Source organism: Nanorana parkeri, unplaced genomic scaffold (genome assembly GCF_000935625.1).
Source record: "Nanorana parkeri isolate BGI_ZX_2015 unplaced genomic scaffold, ASM93562v1 scaffold549, whole genome shotgun sequence".
Lineage (NCBI taxonomy): Eukaryota > Metazoa > Chordata > Amphibia > Anura > Dicroglossidae > Nanorana > Nanorana parkeri.
This window is the reverse complement of record NW_017306817.1, coordinates 294,718-305,636: the sequence shown is the minus strand read 5'-3', so window position 1 is coordinate 305,636 and position 10,919 is coordinate 294,718.

Genomic DNA, 10,919 nt, shown 5'->3' with positions numbered 1-10,919 from the left:
TATATAAATATATATATATATATCTCTTACTTGCTCATTACTATTGAGGATTAATAATATTTTTTTTTACATATATGCTTTTAATGTATATGATTCCACAGGAGACTGCAGATCATGGAGCAGTAGTTGTAAAGTAACTGCTGTGCCAGGGCACCTGAGGCTTGTTCAATAGCACTCTGCAAATGCGAGTGGTGAGCAACCAATACCAAACTAGCAGGGATCCTTAGCATGCACCTAACTAATAAATGGTGATTGATGATTGGTTGCTATAAGTTACGATACAATCCTGTTGATTGCACAGCGTGGTTTATATATATTCTACATAAGGGTAGGCAACCTCAGCACTCAAGCTGTCTTGAAACTACAAGTCCCATGAGGCATTGCAAAACTCTGACAGCCATAGTTTCACCAAAGCTGGTGTTCCAAGGTTGTCTAGCCATGTTCTACATGCATGCAAACAAGGTTCTTGTGTTTACCTTTATTTAAATATGGTTAACGTGCTTAGCTGACCAACATGCTTTTGTTCACTTTGTGTCTACTACTGTATCTGTCTACTGTATTATATGTCTCAGACACACTAACGGGGTATAGTTGTGTCTGCATGTGTATTTTATGTCAGGCATTCTCAGCAAGCTGCTGCCTACACTTCCTCATCAAAAAACAAAGTTGTTCTGTTGCTCAATGTATGCCTTCATTTGCTTCCTGTATATAGTATTCAAATATTTTTAGAACGTGAGATTTATATTTTCAAGTAGTCGTTTTTCCACTATTACTTGTAAATAATGTTACAGTGGTTTTTTTTTGTAAATAAAATATTTATTGTGCCTACTTTTATATGCAACAGTTGTCCGTCAAACTTCAGTCATACCACGTAGCTGGATTATAGATGCCACTAGAATGTGTGGCAGGGAAGCATTAGATGTGAGGGGCATCAAATCATGTTAAAAGAGGTAGATTCCTATGAAGATAATTGTGGGATATGGGGCAGCACAGTGTGTTTTTGCCATATGCGGTCTTGTAAGCCATCTGCCTGCACCACTGAGCTATGTGGTCTGCGTCTCCCTGGTATTTAGGATGTCATGTGAGGTCTCAATGGGGAGCTGTCCACAGCTGTGGTGCTGAAAGCAGCAGGAGAGGGGTGAAGTGACTGGCCAGATTAAGCTGCAGGGTCCCTACATGACATCCACAGCTCTTGCATGGCTCTAGTTGCACTGATAACAGGTAGAACTGTGTTGCACAAAGCCTAGTAAATCAGTTTCCTACACTGTATCAGGTCAGGATTAGACAGCATCATGTGATCAGCATATGCCATGTTCACCACTAGAGTCCCGTTCAATGAAGGAATAATCTATTTCAGTCCAGTCGTGGTCTAACTGCACACAAGGGGAGGGAATGATGCTTTTAATGAGGGAGGGCCACAGAAATCTCAGTCCCAAAATAAAGCTGAACATTTCAGCATGTTTTCCACCTGCTTCCAATTACATCCAGACTGGGCGCAGCCTGGTCCCTACCTCCCTGTGCACCTTCCACAGGCCTCACGGGCAGATGGACATACTCCACCATCTCACACATGCTGTGGTTTCTGGGAACATCCCAAGATCCCCACAAACACACTTCACACAGGAGAGATTCTTCAGTTTTTCCCAAGCTCTGCTTTTAATTTGCAAAGATCGGTTATGTGTAAGCGAGGAAGGTGGGGGCAATGAGGGTGAGGTCTTGACTTGTACGTTTCTTCTCTTCCTTACCATAGTAACCTTAGTCTGAGGTCAATCAGGACCGCCTGGTACAAGCAGTGACACATGCACACATTTAAATCATATTTAGGCAACGGGGAAAAAAGAGGTGGGCAGAGTTAAACATGTAATCCTATAATTGTTTTAGAGGCTCAGACCACCCATTACTGATATTTTGGCTGTACATTGATGCTGGTGGGTAGAATCACCTGCTGGCTTTGAGGACTCCTACCATGAGACCTCCCCAACCCTCCCAGCCATGGAGTATCACTCCTCTTGTGGCAGAGAATTCGCCTTACTGTTATAATAAAATGGACGTAAAGGACAAAACAAATAAATACAAAAACTTCTGGGAGGTAGGGATTTTGGCAGAAGAGACATGCGAATCCTTTTCTGCCAAAAATATTCTTCCTCTCTCCCCTGTGATTTTTTTTATTTTTGTGTACAATTTACAGTGCATGTGCCATACAGTGTTCACACTCAGCCCGTTCATGGAACCTTTAAGATGCCATGAATCGCCCGGGTGTTGTGGAGGATGCGACTCCTGTGCGCATGCGCAGCAGTTACATCATCAGTGGCCACCTAATGGCTGAAGAGAACCTCCAAGAACCCAGAAGTGTCAGCGGTAGAGATGGTTGTGGGAATAGGACTTTGGACCGAAGATTAAAGGAGAACTATGAGGTGAGTGATTTCCACTCATCCTCATAGTTAGAGCCAACCTGTGACAAAGAAGCTGTCACAGGTCGGCTCTATAGATCGGGAAGTGAGCAGAAACATGCCGCCGATCCGCTCACTTCCCTTTGCAGTAACAGTCAGTCACCACCCCCCACAGGGATTCCCCCCTCCCCTCTCCGATCCTTTGGTGCTGAGTGGAGGAACGAATGGGGAGGGGCCGGGCACAGCTGGCTCTGCCTCTAGATAGGCAGAACCAGCTGTCACTTACACAGCTGGGTGATCTCGACAGTATTGTCGGGATCTGTCCTGGCTGCGGCGCTCTCACTGTACCCTGAAACGTTGCAATGAGCATGTTTTCCACGTATGTCAATAAATAGACGTACTTCTATCCTTGGAGTGCCGGTGTCCATACTTTTCTATATTACTGGACGGTAGCCATCCGTCGACTGCCGATGCACCCACCTTCTTTACTATGGATGAGCGGTCAGGAGTGCAATGGGTACATGGACTGTAGTTAATACTGAGCTTCGGGTCACGGGAGGAGGTTAGTATATGTCCTCCCGTGACACTAAAGAGAACTATGGGGAAAAATACTTACCCCATAGTTCTCTTTTAAGCATATAGCATTGGAGAAGGGCACACTTTTAATGTGCCCTAATGTGCTCTGTACGCGGTGCCTACTTACACATTAGGGCAAAAACCAAAACAAAATCAAAGCGGTATACTTCTGCTTTAAAGGAACACTGTTGCAGAAAGTATTTTAATAACTATAAGGCATTACTGAAGGTGATGATAGTATTTAGCATCCTCTTTTCATATTTATAAGCAGGTCCAGCTATCCAGCAAGAGTTGTGGGTTGAGCTCGACACCTTGCCAAATATTTGGTTCAGCCCTTTTTTTGATGACATCTTTCCCCACTCTATATATGGGTCTCTCCACTGCAATATATGTATGAATGGGGTATTGAGGGGATCCTATGTGGTAGTAACTGCTTGACAAATATTCATGACATCTTTTGTAAACAATCAAGTCTATTTTTAAAGTGTTTTCAAGGTTTTGTAGATCTTTAATAAAGAAATATTTGTTTAAAGTTGTTGTCAATATGATCACTTTAGCACCTGAAAAGTCCAAAATAAAAAAATATGGTTGTACTTAAAGGCTTAAATTAGGGGTGTGGTGTTATAACCATGTACACTGGTCCAGATTGATGATCACTATTAAGGCAAGAAAATTAAATTGTCTTACATTGAAAATTATATAAGACATTGTCTTGTCTTATACTGTATTGTCTATAAGTTTATATTATTATAAACTTCTATAAACTTAAATCTCTGAACTTGATGCCTCCTTTGTATCCAATGTGAAATGTTCAGATTTTGCTTAGTGCCATAGGGTGACAAAGCTGCATGTTTGCAATGATTTGAGAACTTGCATGAAACACACAGTGATACCTATATCTATATCATCCCCATGGCAACACTCAAAATATACATTACACCACACACTAGCACTCCAGTAGCAATCTCTAACACGACATTAAAGCCACAGTAGCTGAGTCACATTCTTGAGAACTTGCTCACTCCAAGGCTGCATTACTTAGACATGTGTGGTAACTTGTGGTCATGTTCTGTGGTTCCTTTTTTTACCTTACCTATGTGGTCAGTTGCTAAGTGTGGAGTAGAAATAATTTTTCCTAAAGTTTGTAAAGCCTATATCATCTCTCTGTTTCTCTACTATCTACATACACACCTGCACACACTCAGCCAGGCTTTAGCTCTATGTTGCTGTTTTTTTTTTTTTAAGAATAAATGAGCTGAGTAAGATGTATCAAATTCCTTTCACCCCCTTAAAGTAAACATGTGCCCATGCGATGCAAAGCAACAGGTTCACTTAAATGCATTTGCTGGTGTCATGGCTTATTCAGGGCTATGGACTCACCCTGTGGCAATGGTGACTGGCCCAGTGCTGTCACATGGGTGAATCACATTCTCCTCCATACCTAAAAATACAACATATTTTCTATATTCCAGTATTGAAGGAAATGTTGAGAGAAGTGCAAAGTTAAGTTTATGTTGCATTTGATGGGGAGGGGGACCTCTTGCTTTGTCCTAAATGGGCAAATTAAAGCTAAGCAAGTCACATACATTACAATCAGTTTGTAAATATTTGTAAGTCTTCTGTAGATTTACCAACAACTATGTAGTGTGAGGGTCTAGCTGAACAATCAATGAAATTTCAGGTTGTGAGCAATTGTGCTGTGGGCAATTTTAGTCTAGGGGGCAGATGTTTGTACTGGAAGTGAGTGTTTTTGTTTGTGGGCAGGAATTGTGTCTTAGCTACCCCTGATCTCTGCACTGTGTGCTACATACTATTGTTCTCTGAATTCTGCATTATGTACCACTGACCCCTGAACTCTCCATTACTTACTTCTGGCCTCTGAATGCTGTGTTACTTACTCCTGGCCCCTGCACTCTGCATTGCTTACACCTGATTTGTGGTTACTGGGGGTGTGACCACTAAAGGGTGTGGCCACTGAGGGGTGTGGTCACTGAGGGGCGCTGTAAAGCTTTCTCGCACAGGGCGCCTAAAGGCCTAAGGCCGGCCCTGATCCCTGCACTCCGCATTACTTACTACTGACCCCTGCACTCTGTGTTACTTACTCCTTACCCCTGAACTCTACATTATTTACTAGTGACCCCTGCACACTGCATTGCTGACTACTGACCTCAGAACTCTGAGTTACTTACTACTGACCTCTGAATTCTGCATTATTTACTACTGAGCGCTAAACTCTTCAATTCCTGACCCCTGCACTCTGCGTTAAGTACTTCTGACCTCTGAACTTTGGGTAACTTACCACTAACCCCTGCACTCTGCATAACTTACTCCTAACCTCTGAGCTCCGTGTAACCAACTCCATTTCAAAAACCTAAATTCATAATTTGACTCTTTTCTTTGTAGCGCTCACACCCGAAGGAGCCGCTGAATAACCGGATATTTCTATCCCCCTACACCAATGTACCGCCCAAAGCGTGGATCCGCAGCACACCAACACACCTTTGAACAGTTTTATAGCAGATTTACTGACAAATCAGAGATGAACAACTATGATACAATAGTAATGACAGAAATCACCAACAATAATGTGTATCAACAGGCTGAGGCACTCTGCGACCCAGTAACTGCAGCTATCTGCTGTCAGTACTGAGGTATGTGAGCCCAATTGTCTCTAAAGGCTTTCCCCTTTCCCCAGGTGTATGTCCCTTTAAGGTCTCCCTTTAACAATGTCCGAACCTCCCTATACTACTGGCCAGTAGTGGTGTCCTAAGCTAGCCGGCGTTGGGGCCCTTACTGTAGTGCAGATATGAACAGCAAACAGGTTGTCAACGTGGCCAAAGGCCTCTCACCAATCCTCAGGTCAGTTGGAAAGATATGAAGACTGCTGGCAGGAACTGGGCGTCCTCTCTCTCTCTATCTTCAGTTCAGGCGACATAGAGGGAAGTCATCTGGGTCCCCGACAAAAGGTCCTCACCCATCCAGGATGTTTGCAGTCCTCTCAATTGGCTCCGTCTGGCTCCCTCTCTCTCTGCTGGGCTGGCTGGATCACTCCGGCGGCTGGTTCAGCCATGCGACTAGGCCTCGGTTCAGGCGCTCGAACACAGCCTCTCTGGTTCAGCAGATGAACATCCGTCCTTCAGAGCGCTGCTGTACAGATTCTGTGTGTCCCAATCTGTCAGTGGGAATCACACAGCTCTGCTGCATGCAGTCCTAATTCACACAGTGCCACACACAGGCCTGTCTCCTCCAGATCCCCTCAGTCAGACTGGGCACGCCCTCCTCCTTCCTCTCGCACAGCATGCTGGGAGTGGTAGTTCACAAGAGCTCTATTAGCAATCCCCAGTGTCAGCTCTGCACTGCAATCCCCACAAATCTCTGCTTCAGAACACACACAGGGACAAGTTAACTCCTTACAGTTAGGAACAAGAATCGCTATGATAGCACATATATGTATATTATATAGGGGCTACATCTTAGTAAAGTTACTTGTACTGCTTCTGAACTGGGCTGTGTTTAGAAATCATGCTGCCCTAGGTGCAGCCCCCTGGAGCCCTACTGTCCTAGGCAGTGGCCCAGACATTTTTGTAAACGCATTGATGTGTGAATGTAGACTTAACAAACAAAATATAAACAGGGTAGCCCAAAGGTAACTGATAAGTAATAAAGTCTCTGAAGTGAGTAAAGGATCCAATGCTACTAGTCTGCAGGAAATGGAGGGGGAGCTCCAGCAGTCAGCACTATAGCAAAAAAGCACGGGAATACAGCACAAACAGACCCAGTCTGGTGTAGTAAGTTAGATCCAAAATGTTTATTAGATAAAACAAATGATAGAGTCTCTCCCATCCTCTGGAACTCCTTACCCCAACCTGTCCGTCTATCTCCCACCTTGACTGCCTTTAGGCGTTCCCTAAAGACTCATCTCTTCAGGGAAGCCTATCCCACCTCAACCTAACCCCTGAACCTTCACATTCTCACATAATTCATTCCCACACAGCTACCACAGCTACCTCATGTATCATTTCCCCCTCCTCTTTTAGATTGTAAGCCCTCAGGGGCAGGGCCCTCCTTACCATCTTGTCTTGAATTGTATTGTAACTGTAATGTCTTCCTTATATTGTAAAGCGCTGCGCAAACTGTTGGCGCTATATAAATACTATGTAATAATAATAGGCACTCACATGTGACTATGGGAAATAATCATTGAGAGGGGAGACCAGTCCCTGAACCAGTCCCCAGAGTAGGGACTGGTCTCCCCTCTCAATGATTATTTCTCACAGTCACATGTGAGTGTCACATGTTTTCACATTGTCCTTGCTTGTACCTTCCTCGTGTCTAGTGCTGTGCCTTCCTTGGACATCTCCTTGTGTGTCCATCTCCACTCCCTGGGAGTCATCTCCCACCTTCCTTGGCTGGGCCCTCCTTGTCTGTATCCCTTATACAGTATACCTCTGTGTGCGCACATCTGTGTACATCTTCCTGTGCCTCCTGCACTTTCTGTAATGCACACTCCCTTTGTGTTGCCTGTGTGTTCATGCCACTGTATACTGTACCTCCGTGTGCACTTGTTTCCTGTGTGTACCCTCCTGTGTATCTTGACTTCATGTATGCACGTCTCCTGCATGCACCCTCCTTTGCATTCTCATCCTATGTACAATGCACTCTCCTGGTGTACCATTTCCTGGTGTGTCCTGCATTAAGTCTTTTCTTGTGCACCCATTGCAACCTTCCTGCAACTCTTGGGCACTGTCTTGTCCTGCTTGCACTAGTCCAGCACCCTTTGGACCCCTGCGTTTCCCATCCACTGTGTCAACCTGGCAGCTGCCCTGCTGCACAACATCCTCATCAGAGGCACTGGAGAAGACCAGGATCTCTTTAGACCCTGCGCCTCTGACACACCCATATTTACTGTACAGACACTCTGTTACCAGTCCCCTGCATTTAGCGCAACTTGTGTCCCTTCACTCCCCAAGATCTGCTTTCTAGGCCTGTTCCCTGTTCCGGACCACTCCGCAAAACCCGGAGCTCACGATCCCCAGTGCCTTGGTTCCCAGACTGTGACAGTGAGTGCATATCACTTGTTATGTAATAAACATTTTGGTTCCACCTTACTACACCAGATTGGGTCTGTTTGCTCTGTGTTCCCTTGTTTTTCCCTTTTATTTGTGAGGTGCTGGCAGTTCATGACAGCAGTGTACAGCTCTGCACTGCTGGTAGGACAGGAATTACTAGGATTAATAAACTTTTTGAAATCAGTGTGAAAAAGTGCCATGGCAAATGTGCAGGCAGAATAACTACAGTCAACAGTCAATCTTCCCAACAGGACTTTCTCATAGGGCTTTGTTAGGATCATTGAAATGTATCTTCAATTAATTGTTATACTGGAACATTGGATGGTTAAACCTCACCTCTTGTTCTGGTGATAACTCTAAAATATTGAATTCCATCCCTTTCTGTCTTGGGGACAGTGGCCACCAGGACAAAGCGAGAGGGTGAACTTTCCTTGCTGGGCACGTTCAGAAAGCAATATAATCTTGACCATCACTTGTTTTATGCGAAATTTCTGTTACATTTTAAGTTAATTTTTGTTTAATTGGTTTGTTCAAATACTCTACTCATTTTTGATAGATAGATAGATAGATAGATAGATAGATAGATAGATAGATAGATAGATAGATAGATAGATAGATAGATAGATAGTGCATGTGTGTGCAGAGAGTTTCAAACACATTTACATTTTCTCCCTTCACTACTCTAATTTGGAGACCACAGGCTTGTATTAGTTTTGAGCCCTTGGTTCCCCTTTTTTTCTGAATTGCTCATGTTTAAAATTACATACACAGCATGTGCACTGCTCTCCGTCTGCTTTTGTCCATCTTTGGCTATCTATCTACAGTGGAGGTTTATGGAAGAGTTTTATTGTTCATTGTTGTGGGTGGGTGGGCGTATTTTGGCAGGAGGATTCTAAGAGGGGTGAAAGGAACAAGATCATCTTGAATGCTCAAGTGTTTCTGCAAATACCCACTGGAGCAAGTGATGAGTGGAAATATTGGAGCCTAAAATACATAATTCCCCATGTGGTGACAAAGTAAACAAGACTCCTGAGCCAAACATGTCATTTGGTCCAAAAATAATCTAAGTATCGTGTCATAATGTTTTGGGAGATTCCCTGTAAATTCTGCAAAATAAGTCAAATAAATAACAACATTTTGCAGGGGGGATGAGTAAAGAGGTATAATGAGAATATCAGAGATGTGTTAGTCATCCCTTCCAGAAAGGGCACACCTTACAGCTCGGAATAACAAAACAACGCCCACACTGTGGTAAAATATTCTAGTGGGAAACAAAAAAGATATTAGCATGTGCACCTTTGATAGTAAAACAGAAAATGGTAGACATGCCTGTGAGTGATTTCGTTAAATAACATTTTGCTCTCACATGCTAACATGCAGAGGCCTTTTTTCCAGATTTTTTATATATACATATTAAAGGGGAATCACCTATCATTGGGGCCAGCTCTGTAAATATAAAAGCTGTTGTTAAAACGTATCTAAACCAAAACATTTAATACAGTATATTGTTGCTTACTTACATAAATGTGGTGGCTGCATTCGTTTTCATTTTTGTAGGCATTTTTTCCCTTTTATTTCCATCTGGTGATCCGGCCCGTAACTAACTTCATGTCTTAGGCTCCATTCAAGCCTATGGTTTAGGTGTAATTTGGTATTCCTGCATCAGGAACCTGCAATTTCCTGCAGCAGGAATTCCAAATCTGCCTTTTACAAGAGCCAGCCGTTTGAGTTAATGATCTGGTGACAGCAACCACATTTGAAAGTGGCAGAACACATGTAATCGTATGTGATATGATTACATGCGATTAAGAATCAATCACTATCCCCGGATGCATGATTGATGTATTAAGGGATAGTGATTGATTCCTAACTGCATGTAATTGTACCACATACGATCGGTGTGCCGGCGTTCTGCCACTTTCAAATGCAGCCGCTGTCACCCAATCATTAACTTGAATGGGTGACAGCTGCCGCTTGTAAATGGCTGATTTAGGATTCTTGCCTTCGAAAATCGCAAGTTCCTGGCGCAGGACACCCTAATTGCACCTAAAGCATCGGTGTGAATGGAGCCTTAGGGTGGCTCCACTCTGTGGGAAGGGTAGTGTTAGATGTACTAGTAGATTTAGATGGACTTGAGTAACAAATTAAAGCTGAATCCAGCTAACATTTTTTATGCAGTTATAGCAATAGCTTTTCCATTTGGGATAAAGGTTTTACATAAATAAATAAAATCATGATGACGTGGGAATTGTAATGAATGGGCGTTAATGTGGGCAGGATTGTGGGCAGGTACATTGCGTATGTAAACATTGTCTGTAATTGGGCTTGTGTACTCAGATTGTCCATAGTGTATTTATTTCACACCCACATCTCCATTTGCACAGCCGACCTATTGCAGGTGTGCAGGGCTGTTAAAGACCAGGAGATTCCTGGCTTGTCAGCCACCCTGTAAGCTCATGGAAGATGGGACAGTCCAGAAGTCTCCTGGCCTGTCAATCAAACAAGGCAGTTACAGTGGGGAGGTCAGACCGGGAGTCTTAAACTCCCAAATCCCCCTACTACTGCGAGCAGCGACATCATTATGTCACTGCTTGCTGAAAATACGACTACAGCAGGGGAATGACAAGACTGGTGGTGGGGGCAAAAAATGGCATAGTGGCAACTGGTATTATAAGGTCTGTCATTCAGGAAAGGAATGTCAGTTTCTCACTTTCACCTCCATACGTAGAAAAAGAAAGGAGAACATATTCGTAAAAGTTAAGAAAGGACCAGAATAGAAAGTTCAGCTTTAAACCATGGCACTGAGGGGTATGGGCATTTGTTGCAGTTTCCAAACACTTATTTATTTCTGTGAAAATAAGAATGAGCATAAAAGGAACATGTG